At 41.5% G+C, this 18,219-nt stretch overlaps 1 protein-coding gene across 1 annotated transcript in view; it reads right to left on the reverse strand.

Annotated features, from left to right (window-relative positions):
* The window catches only part of vsnl1a (visinin-like 1a), a 47,468-nt gene that overhangs the window by 3,994 nt on the left and 25,255 nt on the right, over positions 1-18,219 (reverse strand). The window lies entirely within an intron of this gene.

Genomic DNA, 18,219 nt, shown 5'->3' on the forward strand with positions numbered 1-18,219 from the left:
AAAGTAAAAAAGTGCCGTTCTCACTTACAGCCTATGAGCGCACCGTTGGCATGGAGATGACAACCCATTTATACGTGCTGACAAAACACACACAGTGAACGAGTCATGTGTTCAGCTCACGGCCCGCAAATAGGCAGCTGCCATGTGAGGGCCACTGGTCTATAGGGACTTGGGTTGGGAACTGGAGGGTTGTAGGCTCAAGTCCCCATCCGGACCAAATATAGAGCATGGACTGGTAGGTGGAGAGGTACCCTTGAGCAAGGCACAGGTGCCTGTCCATGGGCAGCCCCCTCACTCCAGCATCTCTCCATTTAATGCATGTATAGGTCCTGTTTGTGCATGTGTGTGTGTGTATGACAACAGAGTGGGAAAAAATTGAATTTCCTATTGGGGATTAATAAAGTGTAACTTTTTCTTCTTCTTCCTCTCCTTCTTTACCCCCTTATGGGCGGCCCTGGCCTATACATCTCCAAAACATGCATGTAACTTGTGATAAACTGTGGCACTAAAGTGATTCATTGGGCATTAGAGCCTCAGATCAAAGAACTGATGCAGATCACGTATCATACGTAAATATATAAAACTAGTGAGGCCAGATCATTTGGTAGTTTGCAATGAAAGAGCAGATTAATGAAAACAGATGGTGCTATTTGGGAACGTAATGAAAAGAATAATTTGCATTTAAAATCGATTGACATTCATTACCTGCAGTGATTAGGTGAACCTTGATTTCCTATTCTCAGCCAGTGCTTTTAAATTCTACCTTTGCAAATGTTGGTCTGTGTGTTCATGTGTGTGCTGCATAATAGGGTTTCAGCGTTTTCATGATATACTGTGGTTTTAAAATTGATTACTACCATACCATGTACATTTGCTTAACTATGGTATAGAAAAAAAAATGCACCAGGATGGAGAATCTCACCTTTTTTTTTTAAAAAAATGTATTCAAAAGGGAGACTTTTAGCACACACATTTATTAAAATGGTTTCAATTGCAAAGAATTTGTTAAAAAATCCTTAATGTCTTAATTCCTTTAAGGGGCCTTGTGATAATTGTTGGTTGTCATACCCTGAAAATTGTATATGGTCGCAACCCTAATGTGCAACCATCCATACTGCAAGGTGGTTGAAAGACATTTTGCAGATTTGCCTTATAGTTTATAGTCACCTTGGGAAACCTGTCAGTCCACAGCCTGCAGCTGCCCCTTAGAGATGCATATGTAATTCTGGTAAAGAGGCAACACACTGTAGTCTTTATTGGTCCCTGAGGGGAAGTTGTCTTTTCCCTCAGGGTCCTACACAGGTCAGGGTCACTGACACGCAGCAGCCAGGAGCTGGGAGAGCAATTAATCCCCTCCATGACACAAGTGACTTGATCATGAGCCCTCCAGTTACCTCCCCCACTACTTCACTTTGCATTACTTCCCTGCTGTTTTCGTGTGCAGGTCTTAAGTGTTACAGTTTTATATCTTTATAACTGTACAAAATGTTTTCTAACACTTTATTGTCACCTTGAGGCTAAATGAACTCTCAGCTTTAATGAGTCATGTGGGTTTTAACAGCCCATATTCTCACCGCGTTTCTATCAAGTTCAGCTTTAACTCATTAAATTTAATTTTGATGAGTTTCACCTTGATGATCCTTTTACTTTTATGTAGTGCTGTCGTCAGGTCAGGATTTAAATTTGTTTATTATGTTTGTTTATTCTTCAAAACTAAAGATTCCCATCAGCCTCAGCTGTACTTTGTGTTTGGTGTTAATTAGCAAATGTTGAGTACAGTGATTTGGAGCACGTTAGCTTGTAGCTCAATGAATCGCAGTGTCACGGATTTGTTAGCAAGGCTATAGGCTCTTGTTAAATTTTATTTCAAATTCAAGTCAAGTTCACAAAAATATATTTTCTTTTTCATGTGATTCTTTTGCCCAGTACTGGAGAATTAAGACACTAAAATCAAGCCTAAACCATGTAACTGTCACTGATGTCATAGACTTACAGTGATCACAACCATTGTTGATGCCCTTTGCGCATGCAGAAGGTTGCTGCAAAAGTGGATTGTGCTTGACCTTAATCTGTGCCATGATGCTAAAGTCTACAGCCCTGCAACTCTACTGTTTATCATCTAGAAAATACTACGGATCTCAGAATCGACAAAACTTAACACCCTGTGTGTCGGCAGTCCAAACCATCCACATCATTACGGCTCCACATGTACACAGGGTCAGAGGCTAATGCAGTAACTTCATGGTCAACCACTGAGCCCCAGTATTGTGCACCCTGTGGGTGGCTGCAAGAAGCTGAGCGATTCATTATATTTGACCTTCCACTTGACCTCTCTCTGGTAAAAACTCTTGGAGCCGATGGGTATTCTGTGAGGCTGCTCTCTGAGGACTTGGGTGTTGCAGTAACAGCCTGCATCAAGGAAATGGTACAGATGGGAGAGATTTTCCATTCTGGTTTATCATTTGAGGGAATTACTTGTGTTTAGTGCAGTTTTGTTGCTGATCTCACAAAAACAACTCAGTCATGGCTGGATGTATATAACGTATGAATTAAACCTTTTACCAAATCTTTCACATAAGAGAAAAGCAAAGGAACCGCTGAGAAGTGAGTCAGATGCTCTTGAACTGTGTTACCTCTTTGGCTTTTGTTTGTTCATATTCAGTGAATGCTGTATGCATGAATTTATTCAGTCAAGGTGAATCAGCTCAGAGGAAATGAAATATCTTCATCATTTCAATATTTCATCTGCCAGCACAAGTCAACAGATCTTGGTTGTGCTGACAATTGAGGGACTGAATGATGAAAAGTAGTGTGCTTTAAGGGGAGGATGTCGAGTTCTATTAATAACACAGGCTTTCAAACCTACAGTTAGTGATTTTTTGGCCACTTGGGGGCAGTGGAAACAAGTTGTGAACACAATTTTAAGTTGGTATGGTGAATGGTTGCCTATTAATCAGTTATCAGTTCTGAAGCAACATACGCATACATCTGGGCCCAATCACAGCACACCCCTTGCCCCTTCCACTTTCCCCTTACCCCTCTATTTTGCATGTTCACGTATAAGGGTACAGTGTCCCGAACCTTCTTGGAAAAGAAGGGAAGTGGAAGTTTTCCAGAGACACACTTCAAACCGTATGTTGAGAGAAATGATCAGCAAGGTAGCTGCAAAGCAACAAAAGAAACCCACAAATTTAATTTCTTTGTAAATATAGATTTAAAAATTATACTAACCATCATGTTATCTTAGTTTAATGTCCTTTTTCTTTTAAACAAACAAAAAACGCTAATAGTATGCCAATGACTCTGTAGCTAGCTAACACTTTATCATTTCATCTCTGATTTGTGCATCACAGTGCTGCATTTTGACATATTTTGATGTCACATTCCCCCTCTTTGAAGGAATATAAGCCCCAAAATTGAACTTGAGTTCAACAGCAAAGTTGCACACTTTTTACAGTTCCTCTAATTCTAATTCTGGAGTTAGACTGTAAACAGTTTTTCATCAAATCTGTGTCTAGGATTTTCTGAGTGGCCCTAAAAGCCTGCACTGAAGCCATCTTTAATACAACCCTTAAATACTATGTTACTACTGACTGACATTAGAGCGCATAGTATCAGTGCTGTTTCTAATGCTCACTGTGCGCTGCCTGCGAGTTTGTTAGGTCGCACGAGCTCTCTGAGCTCTTTCAGTCTAATAAATACATAGAGAAACATCTCTGTTAAATGCCACAATCATATAAACACAAGCTAAACAGCTGTCACTAACGTACCTTTAAGTCTCTCTGGCCTTATTAGCTACCCGGCCGGCCAGCAGTTACAGCTCACTGCTGTGGTTGTGTGCTTTGTGATAACGTTAGTCATTATTAGCTGCTGAACAAGAGGCTATAGCCACACAGCAGTTCTCGTTCCTTGGTTTGGGGTGTGTGTCTGCTGTGACTATGTGTGCTGCTGGCTTGGCTGCTACAGAGGGTCTGTTGCTGAGCAGTTCTCATTCTTTGGCTCTGTGTTTTTTTATCCATCATACTCGTTCACTATGCCCTTATAATTCTCAGTGAAACCGAAGTGCCTCCAAACAAAAGATCTGTAGGTTATTGGAAGATCTTCTATTTCTGGTCTGGTAATGGTGTTACTAACCATCTTGCAACGTTTACTGTAGTATGCCTCCCGACATGTCCGTCATTTGGGCTGTGCAGTTGCGCTGAAAGCATTATATGAAACATAGTTTAAGCTGCTATAATTCAGTTCGTAATGCATAGCAAATCGAAAGCTCGTACCAAATGGTTCAATATGAATATGTCTATTGTTACACCCTTCGTAATGAAACAGTGTTCTTTTTGATTTGACGATTTGTTTGATCGATTGATTGTGTAAAACTTAAGTTGTCAACAACTTGTGAGCGTCCTGACAACTGCATAAGGCTGTCTATAGCCTACACAAGAAAATATCACAGCAGAAGACGGCATATTTACAATGTCCAGCAACAATCATCCAATCTGTTTACATACGCCAGCATCAACGACTACAGATAATGTATCAGGGTCTAGAAGGGTTGTCCAATTTCATAGGGGAAGATTTAAACCACTACTGCTTGTAACTCTGTTCTTAGGGGCCATGTAGCAATTGAAAACAAGGGGTAGGGGTGAAAAAAGAGGAATGGGATGGGGCTTTGGAGTTGCGTTTCTAGCCACCTGGTGAATGTGAGTCCAATATTCACTCCCCTTTACTTCTGTTTTGCTCTCCACCAACCCTCAAATGAAATAGCTGTCTCTTTCACTGCTAAATACTCCACTATGTTCACCAGCTAATTGCTGGCTTTGTCTGCTGTGTGGTGCTGTACAGGCAGCATACAGTGACTTTGTAGAGCTTTTTTGCTGCCTGCTGCATCCAGAAACGATGTCGATGGAAGTAGTGAGAGTGAATCAGAACAGTAAATTTGCTGGCTGTATAACCAAGACAGAGTTTAAATACCCTAAAAACTTCTGTAAAGTTGAGGGGCACTGCAGAGTCAATTCATTGCTGTCTGTGGTTTCATCACTAGAAGCAACCCCATTCACTTAACACATACTCTTTTCATTAATAATTAATATGAAGTTTGATTATAGCAGCTAGAAACTTCAAAACAGGAGCCGAGCTTTCAAAACAGTTGGATAAAACCTGTTGCAGTTTCACGTAGCAAGCAATCAGCGGCACGTGTACTTTTGTTTCAGGCGGTACGAGACTGTTCTACACTGTGTCCTTGTCCATGTGCACAGCAGACAGTCTCCTTGTATGGGCGGAGAAAAAGGCGAGGACGCTGCCCTAGCCTCTCCTAAGAGTTACCGCCCCAGCACGCACAAACTGTCTGGAGACACGACGGGGGGGGGAAGTCGAGCCATGAATCCTAATGGGAGAGGAGAGTGCAGTGTATGGGAGATAAAAAGAGAGAGGATGGAGAGGAAGACACAGAGAATAAGAGGAGGAGGAGGAGGAGGAGGAGGAGGAGGAATAAGACAGGGTTAGACAGTGAGAGTCAGTTCGGGTTGCAAAAGTGCCCATCTGCAATAAGGTCCCACCCATGCAAATTCTGCTGCAGTAGCAAACTGATCAGACTGCAGTGAGGAGTTAAGAGACAGAGGAGAAGGGGGGTGGGGGGTGGGGGGGACAGAGAGAGAGAGGAAACGAGCAAAGAGAAAAGGGAGAAAAGGAGAAACAGAAGAGTGAAAACAAGAATGAAAAGATAGAGGAGGACACTAAAATGAGTGTGACAGCGATAGAGCCCCCTCCCCAACCTTCGATCCAGGTCCCTATCTGGCCTTCTGCTCCGGAGAAAGCCAAACTAATTTGAGGAAGGAAGCCCCCTTGGGACGTGGGGGAGCTGGCATGAAGCTGCCAGGACGAACAGGATGGCGCCTGATGCTTTCTGCACAAATGCAACGTGGCTTCTTTCCCACAAGCGCTGCCTCCTGCCCCCGTATGGCCCTGTCTCAGCTCATCTGCCCAGGGCCTGCAGGAACAGGAGGAGGCACGTGGACGGACGGGACAACGTGGGAAGAAAGAGTTGAGGGGAAGGCGGGGAGAGGGGAAAATGAGATGGAGGAGGAAAGGTGTCAGGGAAGTGATGCGGGAGAGATGTTGATGATGGGAGGGAGGGGGAGAGAAAACCACTGCGGCTCCTCGACAATCTGGCAAGTTATGAAACGCTTTGTTATGTAAAAACGGAGAGAAGAAAGAAAGAAAGTGGGACAGTGTGATGAGACTGTGAAATTCCTCCATCTGAGTTTCTTTGGTTCATCTTATCTGGCTCCGTCACATGCAAAAGCATTGTCAGACATCAGAGAACAGACAGCAACTGTTGAGGACCAAAAACAAAGGATTCACTAGATGGCACACAATCACCATCACAGCCGAAATGACCCAGTCTGAACCTGAAGCCACTGTTTCCTCGCCTTTACAGCTACGGATATTAGGCTGTTAACATTTCCATTAAGTCTTATTTCTGTCCTGATTTGGCTCCCGTTTGCCGTTATGGCTGTTTGATATGGCTGTTTGGAGTCGACCATCAAAGGACAGGCCGATTGCCAGACTGTTTCTGTCCACTCAGGGAAGAGCCAGGCGGACAGGCACAGCTGGCTTAATAAAGGCTAATGTCACAGTGTTTGTGTGTGTGTGTGTGTGTCAGTGGGTGTGTGGCGAGGTCTATTCTGTTAAACAGATAACCTATCCCCAACACCCAACCTCCACACACACACACACACACACACACACACACACACACACACACACACACACACACACACACGACCCCAAACATGCTGCTGTTAAATGGAACATTAAAGCCTTCATAATCAGACTGCAAGCTGGCACTGGTGCTGATCCAAAAACTGAGAGAGGGAAAGCCAGAGAGGGAGGGAGAAGAAAGGGAAGGAAAGAAGAAGAGGAGGATAGAAAAACAGGAACAGGGAGGAAAAAGCGAGAGAAATAGCGCGAAATAGAAAGTCACACTTAAATGAAGGCCGTTTCACACTAACAGAACAGTGACTGACTGCAAGATCATAGAACAGATGAATAATAAGGCTCTAAACGCTGCGCAACAGCACAAAGACGTGACTCAACAGCAATCCTCAAAAGAGAAGCTCATCAGTAACAAGCGACAAATGACTTGTGTTTGGTATGAAAATAACTTCAGAGTTAGGTAACAGCAATGTTCGATCCAGATTTGTGTTAAGTTGCCCAGCCTGCGCTGCCAACTCTTCAGATAACAGTTAAGCTGGACAGACATCTTGTAGCTTAAAAGCTTCCAGTGATGAGCTCGCTAGGGTCAGGATTTGAATGCGATGAAGATTTGTTTACTATATGCACATTCTGTTGCAGTTTGGGGAGCTGCAGATTGCATGTAACTGGATTACTGTTATCCAAGTACTGAAAAAAATGACAAATATAAGCCGTTATACGTGTAACTGATCTGAGGCAGCACGCAGTAAGCACTGTGTTTCTTTCTGGCTCTCTGCAGCATCCTGATAGATGTACTTTGAAGGCATCTCCCCACCCACTGAGACACCCTGCTGTCATAATGCAATATGAATCAGATTTAGATACTCTCTGGACCATTAACTAACATTTACTTTCAATCTCATTTGACTCAATCTCATCTGTCGATGATTTTATCAGTTGGATAATTTGTTATTTAGTTATATATTTAGTCCTGAGGAGGACTACAAGATTCGGTTGAAAGGTACAGAAAAAGCTTCATCTCTATTAACAGATATCTGCATATGTATATAGAATCTGTAGGCAACAGTACAAGTCTTTGGTATCGGAAGCATTTTGAATCCTGTTTGTAGTCTGAGTAGTACTGACCAATCAAATTTGAGCAGGCTTTGGTTGCCTGCAGGTAAACAGTCCGTGTGGAGAGCAAAAGAGGCGAAATGCACTGGCCAAATTGCAATCTTGGAACCCATCGACTTTCGCCTAATGATGATTTGCTTTTTTGCTAATTTACCTGCATTTATATGCAGATATCTGTTTATTGAGATTAGTTAAAATGTTTTTTGGATCTGTCTCAAGTTGCTGATTGAACCATAAACAAGAGTGGCGCACAGAAGAGGAATCTTGGCCCAGATATCGGCTGGCTACACCGGATTGGCCATGTCATCGTCAGACCACAGCCGATGGGTTTTGAGATTGGAAAGATAGTAAGTGGACTTTTGAGTTAAGCTTTTCTTGTCAAATGACTGTTCCCAAGGTCAACACTGAACTTTTATCACAGTTTTTCAAGCATAATTTTAAAAGTTGTTATCAACAAATGTTACGATACAATATTACATTACATTATTGAAGGAATATCTTTTGAGTGCAGGTTGATTTGGCAAAATCTGAGGTTATTTGTGGTAAGGATGTTTTTGAATTAAAGCCACAAGCGGCATTTATCTGGGTCTGAACATTGCAAACCTATTTGAATGCTTGTTTCATTTTTAATTGACAAGAAGCAGAACACTTGATGTTCTTGAAAATTATTCATAGTGGTCATCACTATATGCTGATGCTCTTTTGACATTTATAAATCTATTTCCAGAAAGATTTGATGTGGCGTATGACCGTCTGTAAAAACATATTTCACATGACTACATTTAGTTCAAAATCTGGAATGCATCCCATGTCTATTCATTTTACACAAATAGGGCTACTATATGAAGAGTGTCTAAAGTTGTCCTTGAAAATGCAAAGATTCAGATCATGTGCAGGATGGCACAAGCAGGATTTAAACTCTTAACCTCTGCATTACGAATCAAATATCTTACCACGCAACTACAGAGAAAACTGGCTGGGAATTGTAAGTCATAGTAGGGTTTGACAGGACAAAATATAAACTGAATGAAATCCTTTTCACTTTTGTTAAATCTATTGGATATTTGAGCAGAGGATGTGGCATGTCAACTTTCAAACCACAGGAGTTCACAGCAGCTGGGCAGAAACAAGATATCTATCCAGGTGCAGGTAGTCTCCTGACGACCTCTCCAACCCCACCCACCAGCTCTGAGGCCAGGAAGCCGAACCAGTGTCAGAAACAGGAGGCAGAGAGAAGGAGGTCACAAAACTTACAATACTCACAACAATTTAACTGTTGGAGATACAATCCTGAAAAAGAAAAATCAACCTGCTGGTTTCTTGTGCATTGTCAAATACTTAGTGATAGCTGTTTGGAACTTGTAGTACAGGCCAACTTGGGGATTCAAACCCTAAACCCCTGTTCAGGTGACTTACTCACTGCACCACCAGGAAGACATGGCTACCTGTGCACCTTCTGACGACTTCAGGCAATAGTAAAACAACAGTCAAAGTGTTGGTGATAAAATTCTGAAAAAAAGTTCACATCATTCTGCTGATTTTAGGTATACTGTCAAATATTTTGGTGACATTTGGTCGGATGACTAAGTGAGATGAAACAGAAAATGTTGTGCATACAGTACAAATTACAACAAGATTCTGAATATCACTGCAGGCTCACTATTAAACCGATCTGAACACTATTCAAAACATATGATATCTATTATCCAAAGAATGTCCATGTCAATTTTGGTTGCATTTGAATGATGACTTGCGGAGGTAAAGACGTTAATTGATTTAGCATCTTCTCAAAAATATAGAATGGCAGACTTCTGAACTACATGTTGCAGTGAGGCAAACTTTTGTCACAATTCAGTGGATGTGCTGGAAAAAAATTCAGCTCTCTTGGACATATTTGAAATTTAGATTTATTGTAATAAGCCATGCCCTGTTTGAGCAATAATTACCAGATTTCATGCACTGACTGAACCATGACTCTAGATGGTGCAAACAGTATCTCTGACTAGGAGATATAAACTTTTTGCATTTGCAGCACCCTCTAGTGGCAGAATATCCAAAGATTGGTTAGCAAAGTTTTGACAAGACATCCGCACATGGTCACCAAGCCATTTTTGATTAATGACTATTTATGTAAAGTCTGGAGTGGCTACACGAAATGCAGCAGAAGAAAACCAACTTCTATTTACATTTCAGCCATGTGTCTGCCATTGGCCACAATGTGTACCTACTCCTCTGTCTATTATAAAAGATTGTTGACTTGACCATTGTCTTGATGCCTTCTTATCTGTGTACATTCAACCACTTATTCTGATGCGTGGACAGTAGTGTTTACTCTGTACCATTTATGATGCATTGTTTTGTACTTTACTGTATGTATGTAATCGACATGTACTCAATGTAACATTTTTCGATTGTTTTTTATCTGGTTAAATAAAGGTGAAAAAAACATTACTATGCTACTGCGCCTGCCTTAATGCTAATGGTCAATAAGCATGTTTAAAGACGGGCCGCTTTCTCCTACTGAGCAAATGTGAATGACTCAGAAGACTTTATCAGAAGGAGGAAGGCAGGGTCGTCTTTGGTTGCCTTGCTAACTATACTGTAAAGAGCTGCTCCTTTGTTTATTTATCCACAATTTATTTATTGGGTTTGTACAAAGTTGTGTAAAGACATGAAATGGTAATACTTTTGATGTGAATGTTGCCTTCCACATCATTTCCTGTGATACCACATGGGAAAGACGGACGCCGCAATCAACAATCAAAACTACTGTACAGAGAGGCAGTCGAAAGTGTAAATAGATTAATAGCTATTGCTGAAAATGACATGCATAAATATTATCAGATTGGGCTTTGATATCATTAAAATCTTAATTATAATTTTTACGTTTTTAATCCACTGATTCTATTTTGATCAAACGATGTAATGTAGACCCAGAGCCTTCTCTGTATTTGCCTGCTGTTAAGACAATAGACAGGCAACCTGACAAGTTGCAGACCTGCCAAAACAGACCTCTCCCTGTCCACCCTATCTCTCAGAAGATGACCCAGTGGGTGATCTCTCATGCACTCACTATTCCATAATGCCTGCTCTGGACCGCAGCCATGCTCTGTCATGTGTACCTCTATTTTCAACTGAAAGCGCCTGATTCCAAATCTATCCCTCCCCATATCTGTCTGCTCCGCTTGCTGCTTCCATAGTCCAGAGACACATGCAGAAGCATGACACACACACACTCACATATACACTTTTGGGAGCCTCAGAGCTCATTTGTGCTCAGGTTCTCTCTCCCTAAGCAATATGGATGGTTCAATATCATTTTGCCCCGTGGATAAATGTTATCATTACCTGCAGTACCAATGCCAAGAGAAAATTGAATCCCTCATCCAACCATCTGACCACTGAAAAGACTCAAGTGGCACATGAATGAATAGAATATAAAAGAATAGCATAGAATATAAAGTGGAATATTACTGTACAGCTAATAGGAATTTATCATCTAAAGCCTATTAATATTTCCACTCATGAAGCCCACAAGGTCATCTCTACTTGCTTAAGGGTCCTACAGGACACTCTGCACCGCCTCTAATGTTATCAACGATATGTAGCAGCTTTGCCATTGGCTATTCATCTCCCCAGCATGCAAGCACTGGATTTAGAGGTCAGCACAGGACTGCAATTTGTCCTTCAAAGCACTTGGGGTCTGTATTTCCCCGGTTGCAATACACTCAAAAATGAGACTTGAGCTTGACATGTTTCTTAAGGTTTACGTCATTCCACTGTGGCACCAGAGGGCTGTGTAAATAATGCCTTATGTTTCATGCATCCCTTTGCTAACATTGTCACATGTAGTCAAGCCTGTTTGGAGGAACACACTAGCAGGACCTTGGCATGACAGCACTGGCTGTCGCTGCATATGGCTGTTTACACTGCTTCATCAAAGCGGTGCTTAGATGCTACTTCACTGAGCAGAACGCAGTGGCTTGAGAGGGAGAGAGTGAGAGGGAATACATGCATAATCCATTGCTGGGGTATTTACAGAGTGTGTGTGCGCGTGTGTGTGTGAGTCTGCGTGAGAGAGACGGAGCCTGCGTGTGCTCTTACATAAACCCTCAGTGACATGCCAGGCAGCAACAGAAACTTAGCCAGCGCACTGCTGTAGTTGCTACTGCTTCCAAGCCTGCAGGGTCTGCTCAGATACAAAACACAAACACACACACACACACACACACTCCGCTGCACTGTAAAATGCATTTTTAATCATCCTCTTGTTATTCTCAGATGGGTGTCTGCTGTGATATCTGTGCCACCATGAGGTAAGCAAGTTAGCAGTAATTTATGCCTGAGAATATTTTTAACAATAACCACTAAAATTAGCGCTTCACTTTGTTCTAATCTTACAGTTAAAATCCCTGTGATTCCACAAAGACACACCTTATTTTTCATACTATTGATGGTGTATGTTTTTTTTCTGCAGTAGCTATTCAATGTCTAAACGCCTCATTCCACCTTTCCCACACTGGATTCAGATGGCCTTCACACACAAGGGATTCAAAGGAAATGCTGCATGTATCTAGCCTTACAGTTGGTCATTTCATTAATATCGGTCTCACTGTTCACTCATCTACAGCCACATCAGATCTGTATTCAGTGACTGCTAACCCAACATTTCCTACAACTGCTCCACCACATTAAAAACATCTGAGCTCTGATTGTGAGCCAGACACTTGAAATGTGATCATGGTTAGTGCTGACTGTGATTCTTTTCATCAAAAATATATCAACAGTATTTTTTCAACGGCATATGATTTTTAATTTTTTGCAAAGGAGTAATGGAAGAGTCAGGAGCCACTGTGAGCTGTCAGATGAAGAGCTGCAAGTGGCAGGCTGCACCCATCCAAAGCCTTAGCAAGGTAACCAATTTTAGTGTCCTGCTGTTGTGTGATAAAATATGCTGTTGTGTGCAGCATGAAATCAGATTGCAGCTGCTTGTGGCTTAATGGAAAAAGACAGACCGTGACTGACTTTTTCTGAGTTAGTAACTTAAGATGCATAATCACGATTAAACTACGAAATGATCCTCGTCCGAGGTTGTTTTCCTTTTTGCTGAGAAAATCTAGTGAAACTGCCCTCTAGACGCCCCAATAAATCTATAAAAAAACTCATGACCTATTCCGGGACACTCCGCCCCTGGACTATGAGACAATGTCACATTGAGTTTGTGAGGGAGGTGTGGTCATGCAGACTGGGCAATATATAAATATTGATACTGTGATATGAGACGAGATATCTTCTTAAATTTTGGGTATTGTATTGCAGGTGTTGTGGTTTCCTGGTTTTAAAGGCTACATTACAGCAGAGTGATGTCATTTTCTGAAATTATCAGACTTGCCTTTACCCACTTGGTCATTACATCCACATTACTGATGATTATTTATCAAAAATCTAACTGTAAATATTTTGTAAAAGCACCAACAGTCAACCCTGCAATATCATCGAAATATCGATATTGAGGTATTTGGTAAAAAATACTATGATAGCTTATTTTCTTCATACTTCCCAAGTCTAGTAAATGCTAAACTGGGGTGTTCAGTCGCTCTTTGAATTCTCTAAGCAAAATTTAATTTTATTACCATAACTTAAGGCTCATCCACGTCTGGTGCTACATTCATGCAAGGTCAGAACAATGGGAAGAACTGGAAAACCCCTCTTAGCGTGCTGTACTGTAGTCACAACAGATAAATTGTGTAAATTTTTGTTACCTATTTGCATCAGTCAACACAGAGTGAAACCAAACACAAACAAACGGTGTATATCCCTTTAAGATAGTTGAATCAATTGTATTAGTGTTAATACTGAATTTTACTGCCGGTGGTGGTGCACTTGCAGGATTCTGCCAACAGTTTGTTGACATGCCTGCAGTTCTTTTCACCAAGTGGAGGATATCGTTGGTGTCAGAAGTTGAAGACTAGCGTGAACATTTTTTCCCACTAGGCTGCTTGTTATTATAATCAAAGATGCTACAATGAGACAAACGTGGCAGGCATCTGTCTGTGGCTACTGCTGTATAATCAGACGGCGTTAAAGCACATGTGACCTTTGTTTACAGTCAAGGTCTGTAAGATTGCTTTGGTCTTGAGGGATGAGTCTTTGATTCAGGGAGACAACAGGCTTTCAACAAGAGCAGCCACTTGATTAAAACATAAACCACAAATGATAAATGTAACAAGTACTGTGTGTGTGTGTGTGTGTGTGTGTGTGTGTGTGTGTGTGTGTTGGAGGTGGGGAGCAGATACTGAGGGGTGGGAGTGCTCTCATCTGACACCACATGCAGCAAATTGACCAAGAGGATATTCAACCTGCTTTGAATGGTCGACTAGATATCCCTGCTGCTGTCAATCCTGAATGATTGAGTGCGGCTGATTCCTGGAGAGCACAAAATCATTCAGCTTGTGATTTAAAAGGAATTTAGAGCAGACCTGTCCCTGACCTTGATTTATCTGTGGTTACAAAACACCCATCTGGCAGCACTAACTCCGCACGAGGAGTGTAAATGACAGCACAACAGCAGATGGCACTATTGAGTGTGGAAATGTATTCAATGCCTTGGGGGATGCCGAGGAGAATAGTTATGGCATTAGGAGGGACTTGAGGAGAGAAAGCGCTGTAGTAAAATAGGATTAATGTAAAAGCATCAGTTTACATATATAGAAATATTCCTTATCAATACTCCAGATCAGTAACTATCCTTTCCGGTGCTAAAACAGACTACAAAACAAGTATTCCTCAACCTATCAGCACCAGAAAATGTCACGTCTGACTAGTGCATTCCACCAGTGCCATTTTTCTGCCTGATCTAAATCAGAAACAGAAAAGCAGCCAAGCAGGGCAAGAAGCAGAGTGTGACTCACTGCTGGCTGCCAGGTTTGGCAGGTAGACCTGAGGGCTACCCTCTGCCCTTTGTGATGCAACTCAAAGTGAGGCACACTAAAGGAAAAAAAGAGAGGACTCGCGCGTTTTATCTGTGCTTGCCAGTGGTGTGTCCAGAATGGCTGGTCCCTAAAGTGCTTGGCAAGATAAATCCACAGCAGCTTGTGCAGTTTGAAGCCACCTTTTAAAAAGCTCATAATCGGCCTGCGAGCTTCTCCCGTTCAGCCGGGGCCAAAAGACAGTGCCAGAGAGGAAGGGAGGAAGAAGAAAGAGGCATGGGAAGAGTGTGACACAGCGAGAGAATACCACAACACACATGCTGGTTCCCTTTTTCTTTAGATGTCTCCAGTGTGGTTCATTATTTACATTCTGCTTCCATTCTTCAAGACTCATCAAACCTCCTTGGCTTTTTCTCCTCAAGCATAAATTTATCATTCACTGCTGCTGAATCATATTGGAAATTCTGCGTGTGTGCATGTGTATAAAAACCTCATATTTCTGAATCGCATGCAAACATCTGCTTCTTCTCCCTGTTGCCTCAACATTATTTCCATCTGACTTAGAGAGAGATAAAACACCCACAAGATGTCTAAATAGTTTATATCTAAATGGATTGGATCTAAATCTGATGTATATTTATTCTGACCCGGAGGTGCATGCAAATATAGATGAATCTGTGTTCTCATGAAATGGGGACTCTCAAGTCACAGACACCTTGAGTCACACACCTGCATTACCAGCACTTTGTAGTTTTGCCAGCTGACTGCTGTAAGTAATTAGCAGTGCTCTGATTTTGTTGTGGAGTGCATTAATGTGTTGCTTAGATCAACAGCACCAGCCTTATTCTTTCACCTTTATCTCTGTTTACTTCTCACAGGTATCTGCACCTCGCCCACTCTCTGGTGACTGTTTGCCTGAGGGGGGTATCTTGGTCTGTTTGACATGAAATGCTCTCTTTATTTCTCTTTTCCCATATCTGCCTGGTCTCTTTTCCTTTAGGTCAGCTATTCTCATCTAGAGGTGGGCCTCAGAGGTGCTGCCACATGGCAAGATTTATTCTTTTTTTCTCTAATTTACAAAGCTAGTAATGTTTATTTTAATGTGCTAACACATTCAAATTGATAAAAACATCAAAATAAAATGCATAGTTTCAATAACCAGTTATGTTTGAATAGCACCACACCAATTACAACCAAGCAACAGCGTGCAGAAATGAAAAATAAAGCCAATATCAAGCACCAAAAACAGCAGTTCCTCTAATGGCCACTTGAGGCTGGCTCCAAAAGTGAGTCAATCCCGACAGACGCCCATATTAAAATGCCCAACTTTACAGCAGAAATACAGCCTGGTACTGTCATGATCCTGGGTTTGTCTATATTCTGTTATCCTATGTACTTTGTTTAGTCCAGGAATCATGTTTTGTTTAGCTGTTCAGAGCTTTCTGGTTGTGTTCCTTGTTTCACACTATTCATTCCTGTTTAATCTGCTTCCTGTTTTAATTTGTAGATTCTCTTATGTGTTGTGTCTGGTTTTACTTCCTCTCTTTGTGTGTTTTCCCACCTGTTTTCTGTCACACCTGCCTCACTAGTCCTTCCCTGTTCCCAGAGTCTTCCCTTCACACCTGTTCTGTATTTGTCTTGTTGCTCCACCCTTGTTGTTAGCCAATCTCCATTTCCCTCCTTTTGCCCATGTCTTTCTACTCCAGCTTTGTCTTGTTCTTGTGATACGTTTCTATGTATATATATACCTGTGTGTTTTCCTTTGTTCTTTGTCAGTTTGTCTGTGTTCCTCCTGGGTTCATCCCTGTGTTATTCCTGTGCTCACCCCTGTGTTCCTGATTACATGTGTACATTCATGTTTCTCCCGGCTGATTTTCAGTCTGGTTTTTGTTCAGCTTTCATTTGGACTTTCGGTTGCCTGCGATAACTGGACGTTTTCGTTGGGTGTATTAAAGCTCATTTTTTGTTAAAACCTAAACCTGCCTGTTAGTCTGCATTTGGGTCTTCCTTGAACTGCTACGTGACAGGTACAAAAGACGGTTTTAGTCTCTACAGCTAATTTCAACATTAATGACAACTGTATGGGAGGTGAATTTTTACATAACTCACCTCTTTATGTCTAATTAAGAGGATGGCTATTTTGAGTGACAGGATGTCTGGGAAGTTTCACCACACTCTATGAGTCAGACCCAACCCTTGCTCCTCCACAGCTCCACCCTCTCAGCCAAATAATGTCACTTCTGGCTACAAAAATCTAAGATGGCAATGGCCAAAATGCTGATCTTAAGGCGATGCTAATTGCTTGTTTATAAAAATCTCCTTGAACATCTTGAATGCTCAGTTGATGATCTGTTGAATTGTGACAAACCGAAACGACTTAAAAAGCTAATCTTTTTTCTATTCCTCCATACTAAAAAAGGTGAATGTATTTATTGGTACATGGTAAAACTCTAAGTAAAACTTTACTTGAAGGGGTGTGCATAACACTGACATGACACCATCACTGCAATGACACAACACGTGTCATGAGCACGAAGGAGTCTTTATGAATATTTATAACTGTTGTCATGTAAGTGTCATTCGGTCAATTATGTAATTGTTAATGCAAAGTTGTTTTAAATGTCTTTGTTGTGAAAACGTGACAATAACCAAGACATTTATTTTGATGGACAATCAATCATTGTGGATGTGTTCAGATTAGCCTCCATAATCAAATGCTTTTGATCAGCCGTACTTGGAAAAACAAGCTCACTGTATAACTTCATTTGAGAATCTGGCAGCCTTATTATCTGACACAATGTACCCATGGGAATGAAACTCAGATGCTGCTGATTAAGAGACGCTCTCTACATAACCACAAATTGATTTACACAACTTTACTAATGTGTTTATGTCACTGTTCAGATCATATAGATGCAGGTATATGACACCATTTGTACTGTGACAAGAGCTGTGATGTTGTTAGTATCATTTTGTGGCCGTACAAGCCTTGGTCTGTCATCATTCTAATGGTTTTCCTTCCATAGCTGTCCTGTTGTCCTGTCTTTCTGTTTTGAGAACCGTTTCAATCTGTCAGGCAGTTAAGTCATGTTAAGTTATGCTGATCGGACAGCTGGGTCACTGAGGACACATGACATGACTGCAAAGAACAAAATGTCAGAACAAAATCAGTCTCACAGCACTGACTCTCTGGACTTACATAGGGAGACAATTATTTTGGTCCATTGCTGTGACTGCAGAATTGTTAATAATGCAAGAACAAGAATACTTAAGAGGTTTAACTGAGTTAATTCCTGTTCAGAGTCTTTTTCAGACTGTTACAGCTGTGTCTCTGAATGTGTAAAAACATAAAAACGGTACTTGGCTTTCACAAACACGCCTGGTGCTTAAACAACGTTTATATAACTCCCACGAGAGAGCTTACAAGAGGGGAAGTAAGAACAAGTGATTACGCTGGGAGAATTGA

This window comes from Epinephelus fuscoguttatus, linkage group LG11 (genome assembly GCF_011397635.1).
Source record: "Epinephelus fuscoguttatus linkage group LG11, E.fuscoguttatus.final_Chr_v1".
NCBI classification, from domain to species: domain Eukaryota; kingdom Metazoa; phylum Chordata; class Actinopteri; order Perciformes; family Serranidae; genus Epinephelus; species Epinephelus fuscoguttatus.